General features: G+C 45.0%; 1 long non-coding RNA gene across 3 annotated transcripts in view; it reads left to right on the top strand.

The window, feature by feature from the left end:
• LOC132592585 (uncharacterized) overlaps positions 1-13,341 on the top strand; it is a 29,837-nt gene that overhangs the window by 12,495 nt on the left and 4,001 nt on the right. For 2 of the 3 annotated variants that reach the window (XR_015951245.1, XR_015951243.1), the window contains exons 1-3: positions 5,177-5,272; positions 6,331-6,386; positions 7,153-7,216. This is a non-coding gene — a long non-coding RNA (uncharacterized LOC132592585). Of the gene's footprint in view, positions 1-5,176; positions 5,273-6,330; positions 6,387-7,152; positions 7,217-13,341 lie in introns of those variants that run through there. The other variant, XR_015951244.1, reaches the window with a different exon arrangement.

The raw sequence follows: 13,341 nt of genomic DNA, 5'->3' as shown, positions 1-13,341 counted from the left end.
TGCAGCCTGCTGTGAGTAAAATTTCATTAGCAATAACTGTCTTTTATTTCGCAAAATAGCATGGCAGTTACAGAGCAGTTCTTTAAGCATAAAGCAAATGCTGATCAATGTGGAATCAAGGTTTAACCTGGGGTTGTGCGTGAATGGCTTCTTGCAATTTTCAAGCCTGACTGTGGGCAGATACACGTGGGGGACCATTGCACCAAAATTTTCCGCAGAGAGAATTTTTCCAGCAGTTTCTCAAGGGGGGCGGCAGGGGGGTTCACCATTAGCTTTTGCTATGATTTTGCACCCTCCACAATGCCCCAGACTTAGAGTTGCACTGTGGCATTGTATGTGGGTGAAATAGCAACCACCGCAAAATATTAACAGAAAAATGGTGGAGAGTATTCTGAGTAAATTCTACAAAGTGGACATCTTTTTTCTAGTCGGGTGAGGGTGGGTGGGGGGAAATCTCTAAAAGCTTCTCAGAAGTTGTTGAATTCCAACACCCATCAACCCAGTTGGTCATAGCCAGTGACCAGGAATGATGGCAGTCCAACAACATCTGTAGAGCCACAGATTCCACGCCCCTGGCCTATTTTTAGGAGGTTGTACTGCCCTGAACTGGAAATATTTATGACATTTCCCAGGTCCTGCCCTTCAGGATGGAAAGCCACACTAATTGGAAGGTGTTTACAGACTTCTGGAACATGAACCATGTCCCCAGAAGAGCTCTAGAAGGAAGGACTTGTCAAAGAGGGAAGCCACTTCGAAAGGGTAGAATGTGCATCATGTCATACATCGCAGTAGGGGGAAACATCTGCTTAGCGGGAAATATGGGTTATGCTATTGCACCATGGTTGTTAATGCAATTCAGGCCTCGTGATCCCCAAAAGTAAGTCTGCTAACCTCTTTATGTCATGGTCTCTGATTCTGCCTTGCTAGCTGAAAGTGGCTAAGCTTCTTTGACCATGGTTTGGTGCACTATCTAAACCGAGCCAGAGAAAAAATTCTTGGAAACGGTTTGATCTTTTCCCTTCCTGTGCTTTGTTTGTGATATGGAAAAGTGATTTAGTGCAGAGGGATGTTACGGGGGAAGGAAATCCTTCCCTGGTTCTAAACACAACTCCTCTTCCTTTCTTTGTACTAAGGAAGTGTAAAGATTTTGCATGTTAATATAGAAAAGTGAAGTAAGAAAGCTGGAAACTGGCTTCACATTTTGACGTTGGAGTCTTTGGGTGCATTTTTTTTGGGGGGGGGGCGCTAAACCTTGTGTCCCAAAATGCAATTATTAAGCAGATGGCTTAACTACAGGCATTCACTCCAAGAAGCTGCAATGATGGCCACCAATCGTGGATGACTTTAAAAGGAGATTAGAGAAATTCACAAAGGTAAAGGCCACTGTGGGAACAGAACGATGGACTAAATCGGTGAGAACCAGCAGGACTCATCTTATGTTCTTAGATCTAACTGCATCAAGATCAATTAGATTATTTATGTCCAACGCAAAATCTGTTTCTTTTCCTAGCTGGAGTGGTTTTGCTTTCATTTTCTCGAGTCTTAACTTCCATCTCAGGTGTTATGTATTAAGTTAACAGCAGTATTCCTTTCTGGCCACCGTTCTGGCTGCAGTTCTTACCCTGCTCACTGTGGCTGCAGTTCTCACTCAGGTCCACAGTGGGTGTTATGTATTAAGTTAACTGCAGTATTCCTTCTGGCCACCATGGCTGCAGTTCTTACCCTGCCCACTGTGGCTGCAGTTCTCACTCAGGTCCACGACATGCAGATGAAGGATTGAGAGTGCTGTTCACAGATTGGGTAGCTAGGGGAAGTTTGTTACTGTTGCAAGTTACTGAGTACTATATAAGCCAGTTGGCTAAGCTGCTGTTCAGTCTGGACTCAGAGCTAGAATAAAGAGCTGGTTGTTTTGAGAGCTGTGTCTTCATCCTTCTTACCCACTATTTTACATCAATAATAAATATAGTCCTCTGTGCTCTGTGGCGTGGCTCGCTTGTTTCAACAACCTAGTATGTTTCCACCAACATGAGTCCATCACACTTTGATTTGGGCTGGAGGTTCTGGCTGGTACAAAACACTGAAGCTAGACACTGGATGGGAGGACAGACTATTACCAATGCAGACCTCCAGTGCTCAAAAGCTTGCACTAGCTGACCACATGCTATCGGATTAGCTTCAAGATTCTTGTGTTAGTGTACAAGGTCCTTAAAAACTGGGCTCCAAGATACCCAGCTGCCTGATCCCTTCTATCCCTGCCCAATCACTGAGGTCTCGGGGGGAGTCGCTGTTACTGACCCTGCATGGCTTGGATGCATGGCTCATAACCACCAGGAGTTGCACATTCAGTATTGTGGGCCCAATTTCATGGAACTCCCTTCTGGTTGAGGTCTGCTAAACTCCCTCCCTGCTGAACGTTCAGCGCCTATTGAATACTGTTTTTATTATTATTACAGCAGTCATTTTAGTTGAAATCTAATTTTATAATTTAATTGATTTTAACTCTTTTGTATTGTATTATCAGTACACCATTTAGAGATAACGGTAGTTAAGTAGAATGTTGTTGTAGTAGTAGTTATAGTAGTAGTAGTTGCTATCATACTACAACCTGGTTCCTTATAAGATTGGCAGCAGCTGTTCATCCTATCCTCTGTGAATAGGTCAATATGAAGCAATGGCTATATAAAACAGGACGTGCTGATCTTGGCTAAAGATTAGAAAAGATTTTCTGCTATAACAAAGATAGCCATGGAACAAACTGCATAAAGAAGTTGTGGAGAACTTTAAGTGTAAGCTACGCTATATGGAAACAGTGTTGGACCACACACAACACTGAGTATCTTGGAATTCTAATACTCTGTTCATAGGGGATGTCCGTTCCACTGAGATAGGCTTCTTAATGCCCCCAAATTCTTAACTGGCAAGCCTATATCTATGTGTAAGATGAGAGTAGGGTATGATTCGTCTAACGTACAACCTGTCAGAGGAGCACAGGAGATATGGGGCTTGTTCCTCCAGCCATAGATGCACCCTTTATATATATTTTGAAGTGTACACCTATCGACATAAAGTTTGACTGTGACAAGCATGGTTTTGCTAGCACATGTATCCATACAGGTAGACTCACCAAAGAGCGACAACTGGCTTCATCTCATTGGTCAGTGTTCCTAGGGTTGCCACCTTTGGTCAGGCAAAATACAGGACAAGCCATGCAAAATAAAGGACAGGTTGGGCGTGGGGATTGGGGGCCTCCACACTCATGGCACCAAATATTCCCCCCATCTGTGTGTGGGAGGGTTTACCCACATTTGGCCTCCTGCCTCCCTGGCCCCACTCTTCCCCTCAACTCACGTAGACGGGCAGGGGCCAGGGGTAGAAGGCTGGCTCCCACAGTCGACTTGAGCAGCAGCTCCAACCTCTTGGAAGAGACTCGAGTGTAGAGGAAGAGGAGGGGGAGAAGAGGTCAGGTCAGGGTGGTGGAGGGGGGCAAGTGGCAATGGACCTGCTCCATGCTGAGCAGGAGCACCAGCAAGAGAGAAGGAAGAAGGGAGAGAGAGGAGGTTGCTTCTTTCCCCTTCTCTCTGTTGTCGCTCACGTTGGACTCTGCTCCTCATCAGCTACACCAACAGCAATACAACTGCCATTTGGGGCTGGCTGAGCTTGAATACAGGAAAAAAGTGTCCTGTTTGAAGTTAAAATGGGAAAATGGGACATGGAACACTTTAGTGCAAAAACCTGGCGGTCCCATTTTTCTAGGGACAGGTGGCAATCCTAAGTGTAATTTGGTGGCTAACCTGGCTTTGCTTCTGTATAAAATGGCCTAAAGATTTTGATTATTCTGAAAGATACTCCACACACACAGCCAGGTGGGCAGATCCTTGCCTATTGTTAACTGAGAAAACATTTTTAAAATATTGTGTTTTCTAAAAAGGCAAAACTTTTTTTAAAAAATGAATTGTGGTTGTTAAAAACGAAACAATCCAGGTACTTTCTTCTTCAAATAAGAATACTGTGCTGAACAGTTTATAAGATTTCCTTGTTTGTATTTGGAGACCGGATCTTCGACTTCCTCTATGGATGGTTGTCCCCTGGAAACAAACATACGCTGCCAAAATATCCCACCTTTTCCTGAAAGATTTAATATTAATAGCTCTAGCAGAATGTTTTGCAGTTTAGATGTCTAGATGTTAGTCTTGGGACAAAACGTACCAGCATAACACTCCAATGTTGGGTTGAATTAACATGGACATTCAGAAACTCTTCTCTACCCTAAGCTCGAGAATGTAGAAACATTCGAAACAATTCTAGCTTAACAATCTGGTGTTAAACTTGATTTTAGAGTCTATATTAAGCTGGTTTGTGCTACTGCTACTACCACTATTTTCTGGCTATATTATGAAGTGCTATAAGAGAGGTGGGGAGCCTCTGGTACATAGGGATATTTCGGGCTGGCACATATTTGGTCTATGAGGTCATTGCCCAAAAACTATGCTCACCTGACCTACACCTGTATGTATGTATGCATGAATGTATGTATACGCACACGCACACACACACACACACACACAACATCTGCCAGAATTTGCTACCCCTGTTCACAAAACAAAACCCGAAAGCTTTTAAGAATAGATAATATATGGTTTAGGAATCAGCTTTAATTTAGACTGAGAACTCTCCAGTTCACTGAAAGGCCTTGATAAGGACAAAATCTTGGGGCACGGTACTTAAACCGTTTTCCAACTTCGCTAGGATCTAGCCGTGCTGGTTCAGAATCAGTCAGCTTCAAACAAGAGACCCCAGCCAGGCAGATCTGAAGCAATTTCCGCTCTCACCCTTCCCCTCAGGTGGGCGGGGTTTGCGACATTGTGTTAGGCTTACCTGGAACGGGTGCCACCCACCTGCTCTGGTTGGCCTATGACCCGCCACCTGGCCAGGTAGGACAAAGGATGGGTGGTGGTGGAGTTAAGGCCAAAGAAAGTAGGCTGAGCCTTGTGGTCAAGCCTCTTTGCTCTTTGAAGCAAAACAGCAGCTAGAAATCCTGGTTGTTTATTGTTGCAACAAGGTTCCAACTCCCAAGCAAAACAAGGAAGAGTAGGCTAAGCCCAGAACAAAGGGCACATGGGTTCTCAAGAGTTTCCACAATTTCCCACAATACATTTCACATAGCATCATCAAAATATCATATGTATGTCACAGAAAAGGTGTGGTGTCAGGCAGAAATCTGAGATCCAGACATGACCCTGTCAGTTATGCATGGCTCAAGTACCCACTTCAGGTAAGTTAATGGAAATATCTCCATATCCTTTTGCCAGAAAGGCATCCCTTGGCACCTTTATTTGTTCTTCCTGGGTCTCATTTCCCTCTGACAGCAGCTGGTCTGGTCCCTTTGTCAGGGCTGTTAATGCCTGGTTTGGCAGTTGGGAGGGGTATCCTGAGTACATGATGATATATCTTGAGGATTATGGCATCCATGTTCCTATTCAGTCAGGTCCCCTCCCCTCCATCCCTGAATCACAATTTTCTATTACCCTTTGGAACAAAATAAAGCCATCTATTTGGCTTTTTTTTTGTAAATTTCTATGTTTCAGAAAATAGGGTTTTCTTGCCTTATTATGGCGCTGGGAGCCCTGTATAATGGGGGGATGTATAGAAATCAGTGGTAGTGTATGCATATAATGCTCTGGAGCTATGCTGTTGTCAAGTCCTTACAGCGTAGAACGCAAGCTCAGGAGGTCAACGCTTCTGATGTGTTGGTTGAGTACCTCCCCTTTGTCCGTAACAGCCTGAATGTAAGTTACTCTAGTTCATTTGTGGGGTTTTTTTTGGTTTTGTTTAGATTGTGCCTCATCTATTTGATTTGGCTATCTAAGATTGCACTAGTTCCAGAATGCAGTAATGCAGATAAATGAAGACCGTTCTTGAAAGGGATCTTCTTCTTCTTTAAAAAAAGAAACAAAAAACAAAATGAAGAGCAGTGCTTTTTTCATAATAATAATAATAATAATAATAATAATAATATTTAGGGGTACTCTCATTTTCCTACTCATATTGAAATAGTGCCCCTCAATGTGGCCAAACTTAGATTCACAAAATGTTTAGGGGTATGCATACCCCTGCGTCCCCCCAGAAAAAAACACCGATGAAGAGTATCATTTGGTCTTGTGGTAACTGGAAGGTTTCAACTAGCCTCTAATAAAAACCACTTGAATTCAAGGCCAGCAAGCACTCCAGTCAAAGGACAGTTTAACGGAACTTCTGCCTACCTTCAGACGGTCTTGTCAGACATGCTGTGGCAATATACCAGTACTACTCTGAATATAATTTATTTTTCAGATGTCCAGTGAGAAGCCAGCAATTTTCAAGCGGTCTACAGGAAAAAAATAAATGAGGTGAGGTGACCTACCTAAATTGTGTCAAGCTATCAAGATGGCAGTGTCTGGTGCTCTCTGGCTAAGTGGGGCTTCCTGGGGTATCAGGCAGGGGTCTTTCGCACTTGCTACTTGGGATCCTTTTAAGACTAGAGATGATGGGAGAGTTTGAACTTGGAGCCTTCTGCATGCAGGGGGTTTGTTCTACCGCTGGGCCATGCCCCTAACACAGTGAGCTTGTTAGCTAGCTGGCGACAGGCAAGCAAATTATTCCCTTTGCTACAGGAGCTCAGTCCAAAATGCTCCATTTGCCATGAAGTAACTTTCCAATTACCTGACTGTTTCACAGAAATGCTTCTTCTTCTGCATTAGGCATTTCACAACCTAGGAGTAAAATATTTATCTCTTTCTCTCACTCTTGTTTTAGATGGGCTTTGTGAACCAGAGGGGTCCCCCAGCTTTTTGATGTAATTGTCTTCTTCCCTTCCTTTCGCTGCATGCTGCTTTTGAGCAGCACAGTATTATCACCCCCAAGAGCCTGCCTGCCTGACACAGTGTGGCATCGTTTTAATGGTCGGAGAGCATTCTGCCGCTGAACTGAATGAAAGCAGGCTTAGTGGCGCCACGCAACACGCGCTCTGCAATATGTACCTACGAATGAAAAAGCAGTGTAAATTTGGAGCAAACTGTTTGGGGGTGACGGTAGAGGCTTTGGGGCCTTGCTGCATTGCTGTGTCTTTCTGCAGTCCCTTTGCTTGCATTTGAGACATGACATTTATTTCAACAGACCCAATCTATTCTTCTGATCCCTTTGAAGAGGGTTGAGTGCTCCTGACCAGGTTCCTGCAAAGGTAAAGGTACCCCTGACCATTAGGTCTAGTTGTGACTGACTCATCTCGCGTTATTGGCCGAGCGAGCTGGCGTACAGCTTCCAGGTCATGTGGCCAGCATGACAAAGCTGCTTCTGGCGAACCAGAGCAGCACACGGAAACGCTGTTTACCTTCCCGCTGTAGCGGTACCTATTTATCTACTTGCACTTTGATGTGCTTTCGAACTGCTAGGTTGGCAGGCGCTGGGACCGAGCAACAGGAGCTCACCCCACTGCGGGGATTCGAACCGCCGACCTTCTGATCGGCAAGCCCTAGGCTCTGTGGTTTAACCCACAGCGCCACCTGCATCCTGACCAGGTTCCTGTAGCTGCCCCTTAACAGCTGCTTGATCTACAGCAATTAGCAGGTGACAATGTTTGGTTTCATGCTATGGAAAACGCCCAAATATGTCTCCTCCTCTGCCCATCATGTCTGTTAAAAGGCAGAGGAGCAACCCAGGGCTGCTTTGTTGTTGTTGTTGTTTTTCCTGGCCAGTTGGCAACCTAACTTGAAAAAAAGATGTAATCCACCTTAGTAGGTTTAAACACAGCTGAACATGATATGAATCATTGTTGGACTCACAGCCTGGTGCAGGGTGCTCAAATAGGAGCCAACTCAGGGGGCCATGTGTGCTTGGGCACCCACAATAATATAATTGTGGGGGCTGGGAACCCACAAACTCAATGAGAAAAGCCGGCAGGCGATAGCGGTGCTGCGTCCGAGAGAGAAGCAGTTCATCTCCGCCCTCCACAGCCAGCGAGCAAGGCACACTTTTCGGGGGTGGGGGTAGGACTCAGACACAGAGGCAGAGTCTCTCTGTCTCTGAGCCTGAGCCCCTCCCCACAGAAAAGGGTGCCTCGCTGGGTGCAGAGAGGAGGAGGAAGAGGATCTGATGCCGCTGCCGGCTCCCACAATGCGGACGTGTGATGTCACTTAGTGTGTGTGACATCACACATGTCACAGTCCGTGTTGCGGTGGTGGGCACCCACAATCCTGAGAGCAAGATGGTGCCCCTGCTTATTCAGAAAACATCCCATTGATTTCAGGGGCAATTATTCCCTAGGAAGCATGCATAGGATCAGCTCAGGGATTGTTTAGTTGTGGTTCCTGCATTGAAGGCAACTGAAGACAATTGGACTAGATGACTCTTTGGGTCCCTTACAATTCTACAGTTATATTATATGACAACATGGCAGTTTATTCCATTTTCATTACATTTCCCTAGCTCTTAATCTCTGCATTACAAATGAACTTTCAAACAATGTAAAAGCCAGCTCTGGAACTATAGTGGCATATCGTGGAACCATTGTGGAATATAAAACATTATTTGCAAATGGATTTTGCCCTGGAAGCAAATAACATGGAAAAGAGTGGTCTAATTGTGCAGTGTCCCACTATAATTCCAGAAGTGGTTTTTAGATTACATGAAAGCTCAAACATAATGTGGAACTTTACAGTTAGGGGGAAGTCGGGAAAACAGAAAAAACTGCCATGTGACTGGAGCCCGAGTCTGCTATTTTGAGTCTGAAAAGCCTGGGCAAACACACACACACACACACACACACACACACACACACACACCACGACAACTGATGGCTGCTGCTGTACGTATGGCAGAAGGAAGGGCATTTCATAGTAGAGGTAAGAAGATGCCTGCTATTGAACCTTAAATGGACTGTCATGCATGACTGAAAGACTGAAGTTGTCTGGGTGGGTCATATCTTGTGCAGATCTGTTTGAGAAGATCTCCACTCCAGAGGAGGAATCACTCCAGAGGATCATACCTATTGCAGAGCTATTTGCTCTTGCTGGCCTCTGTCCCCCGACCCTTCAGCTAATTCAAAAGTGTGATAGAAGTTGCCATGCATCTCTCTGCAGGCAGTGCTGAAAAGAACTATTCAACTGACAGCTAATGGTTGCCACTGTCTGCTGCTCTGACTGTGCTGTTATAGCGAACTCTGTTTCCTTGAGAGCAGCTGAACAAGGAGAAATGACACGAGGTACCATCTCCTCAATCCCTTGTTGTTGGATGTTACATGTATAGCAGATGCGTCGTGTCGTGAGGTTCACTGCTGTCATAGAATCATGTTGTTGTTGTTGTTGTTTAGTCGTTTAGTCGTGTCCGACTCTTCGTGACCCCATGGACCATAGCACGCCAGGCACTCCTGTCTTGCACTGCCTCCCGTAGTTTGGTCAAACTCATGTTCGTAGCTTCGAGAACACTGTCCAACCATCTTGTCCTCTGTCGTCCCCTTCTCCTAGTGCCCTCAATCTTTCCCAACATCAGGGTCTTTTCCAAGGATTCTTCTCTTCTCATGAGGTGGCCAAAGTATTGGAGCCTCAGCTTCACGATCTGTCCTTCCAGGGAGCACTCAGGGCTGATTTCCTTAAGAATTGATAGGTTTGATCTTCTAGCAGTCCATGGGACTCTCAAGAGTCTCCTCCAGCACCATTTGATCCCCTTCAAGAGTCTCCTCCAGCACCATTGATCCCTTCAAGCACCATTGATCCCTTCAAGAGTCTCCTCCAGCACCATTGATCCCCTTCATGGATCAATGCCTTGTCGTGGCGAAGGGGCTTGAATAACTCAGAGAAGCTATGAGCTATGCCATGCAGGGCCACCCAAGATGGACAGGTCATAGTGGAGAGTTTTGACTAAACGTGATCCACCTGGAGAAGGAACTGGCAAGCCACTCCAGTATCCCTGCCAAGAAAACTCCATGGACAAAGACAACAGGCATAGAATCATAGAATCATAGAATCATAGAGCTGGAAGAGACCACAAGGGCCACCCAGTCCAACCCCCTGCCAAGCAGGAAACACCATCAAAGCATTCTGGCTCAGATCTTGTGTCACAAACAAATAACACAAGCCCACAAAAATACAACATCATCCACCGTAGGACAGGTCGGTGCTAAGAAGGCAAGCTCAGAGAAGTGGAAATGTTTGCTTTGCCATTGATTGGGCTTGGCAGAGAGGCTGATCACCTGCTCTGCAGCAGGGCTAGACCAAATGTAGAGTAGCAAGGCTTTCTGATTCAAAGCAGCAACCCGCTTCCCTAAATTAGTTTGCTGAAATGAAAAAAGTGTGGGGATGTGTGTGTGAGGATTAAAGGTAAAGGTAAAGGGACCCCTGACCATTAGGTCCAGTCGTGACTGACTCTGGGGTTGCGCACTCATCTCGCATTATTGGCCGAGGGAGCCGGCGTATAGCTTCCAGGTCATGTGGCCAGCATGACAAAGCCGCTTCTGGATTAGGGGTGGGCAAATATATCATTTTCAGTTTCTCATTGTTCCAATCTTAAGTTCAGTTCTCCACATCAGTTTGTGATCTTTTCTCGTGAAAATTCAGAAGCTTTTTTTTGTGTGTGCAAATTTTCCCTAGTGTACACATATGCATTTTGGGCCTAATGTAATGCATTTTTCTATGCTGTTTTCACTAACATATGCCACTTACATACTCATGGTAGCATAGCACAATCCTTTTTCCTTTGCACACCACATTTGGCTGGAGAACTGTATTGCAATGTGAATTTCGAGGGACGTCTGTGTTTCGGTTTGTGTGTTGTTTCAGAAAGTGCAAATTAAGCAAGGTTGCCTTTAAATACAAACTGAATCAAATTTCTTCCCCATTGCTTGTGAGAGCCAGGAGTAGCTTTTTTCTGTGAAAGGGCAGTGAACTCGGGAAATAAATTCCTAAGATGACCATGTGTTTGAGAGGCATGCTGTTGTTTAACCTTAACAGTGCAATCCTAATGCATGTCTAGTCGAAAGTAAGTGCTATTTAATTTAATGGGACCTACTCCCCAGTGTTGTGCATCGGCTTGCAACCTATTGATTTTATTTATTTGGACATTTGTTGACTTCCCATTAACAATGCCCTGTGACAAAGGGCCTCTAAGGAAGATCTAGGCTGGTATATTCACGAGGACACGATCCTTTGCATGTACATCCACACATCCCGAACCACTATTTTGCACTTCACTGTAGCTGATGGGCTGCAGTGATCCAGTACGAAAACAAAGTGCAAAAACCTAAGGTCTCTCCACCTCCGCCCTACAGCCATCTGAAAGAGCAAACAGGGGAGAGAAGGAATCAAACAAACGATTTGAAGCCGCCACCTGATTGTTGTTTGTCAGGCGTAAATTGAAAAAAATGAATAATTTGAGATTCAATTAATATTCACGTCTTGGCTGTCATGGAGATTTAATTCTCTTGGTTCCAGGCATCTTTTCTGAAAATAATAATTTCCCCTGCTGATTATTATCTTGCTTCAACTTGTCTAATTTCTTGCTCTGCTGAAGAAGAAAATTGGGGAACCATTTATTGCCTAGTCAATCTGGTGTAGCTAAAACAATTAACATTGAAGCGCTTAAGTTAATTTTCCCGCAAAAGGCACCTGATACTTTGTTTGTAGCACCCAGCCCCATCTCCTTCAAAACACATCTTTGGGGACAAAAGGACAATGCGATGGAAATATTATTAGATCTTGGTGGGCTTTGGGCTTTTTTTTAGGGTGAAATTAACAAGTAAGGGAACATGCTGTGTGAGAAACCTTGTTGCATTAGGGATGGACGGCAATTAAAGAGCTACTACAAGTGTTGAGGGCGAGGACAGCTCTTTCACTTTTATAGGCTCATTGGGCCTTTCAGAGTTTACAGCTAATTATATTTTTTTGCTGGCAAGTACCATGCAGAAGGCAGTTAGTGTTGGCTCTGTACATTGCGGATTACAGTTCTGCTCTGAGACATGGCACAGTAATACGGTACGAAAAGCTTTTATTGAGAAATCTATTTCCTTAAGCTCATTAGTCTGTAGCTGGGGGACCTTTTTCAGTCTAAGGGGCAAATTGCTTTATGGGGTACAAAATGCCAGTGCTGAGTGGGGCCAGAGGAAAAATGGGTGGAGCCGTGAATGCTAATTTTACTTTTGGACAGTCCACGAGTTTCTACAGACACTCCCACCCGCCTTTCTATTCCCCCCTCCATTATCAAAGTTCAAGGACACTTTCCAGCCAGGCAAAGATTCTCGAGGAAGATAAGAAGCAGAAGGGATTGTGGCCTGGCCTTGGGAGATTCCCAAAGGTTAGATAGAAAAGCTTGGAGGACCACAAATACCCCTGTGGGGCATTTGTGAGGTCTGAGGTTCCTCATGGAAGGTGTTGACCCAGCATGTGGCAACTCTGAAAAAGGTGGCTCCCATGCTAGGAATCATTAGGAAAGGGATTGGAGATAAAACTGCCCATACCGCAATGCCGTTGTACAAATCTCAGAAGACTGCGTACAGTTCTCGTCAGCTCCCCTTAAGAAAGGGTTTTGGAGAATTTGCAGAAAAGGGCAACCAAAATGAAAGAACAGCTCCCCTGTGAGGGAAGGTTGCCGCACTTGGAGCTTTTCAGTTTAGAGCAGGGTTTCCCAAACTTGGGTCTCCCGCTGTTTTTGGACTACAACTCCCATCATCCCTAGCTAGCAGGACCAGTGGTCAGGGATGATGGGAACTGTAGTTTGGGAAACCCTGGTTTAGAGGAAAGGTGAGTAAAAAGAGACACGATAGAAGTTTATAAGATTATGCACAGTGCGGAGAAAGCAGCTGGAGAAATGTTTTTCTCCTTTTCTTATAATGTGGGAACTTGTGGGCATGCAATGAAGCTGAATGTTGGAGGATTTGAGACAGGCAAAAGAAAGTCCTTCTTCACACTGCAGATAGTTAAGCTATGGGATTTGCTCCCTAAGAGGCAGTGATGGCCACCAACTTGGATGGGTTTAAAAGAGGATTAGACAAATTCGTGGAGGATAAATCAGTGGCTACTAATGTACCTCCAGAGTCTTTTATGTTCTGCTTCCACAGTCACAAACACTATGCCTCTGATTACCAGCTGCTGAAACCGCAGGAGGGGAGAACGCTGTTGCGTTCCGATCCAGCTTGCATGCATCTGGTTGGGTACTGAGAGCAGCAGTCTGGACTCGATGGGCCACTGGGGTGATCCAACAGAGCTCTCTCCTTGTGTTCTGTAGGGCAGCTGAGAGAGGGCCAGTCTGTGCTTTACACCGGAGCGGCACAATTTATAATCCGCTAAACTGAGTACAGCCTACCACCCATATATTGAG

This window comes from Zootoca vivipara, chromosome 8 (genome assembly GCF_965207765.1).
Source record: "Zootoca vivipara chromosome 8, rZooViv2.hap1.1, whole genome shotgun sequence".
In the NCBI taxonomy this organism is placed as follows: Eukaryota; Metazoa; Chordata; class Lepidosauria; order Squamata; family Lacertidae; genus Zootoca; species Zootoca vivipara.
Note: the sequence above shows the minus strand (reverse complement) of the source record. Positions and strands in the feature narration are given on the sequence as shown.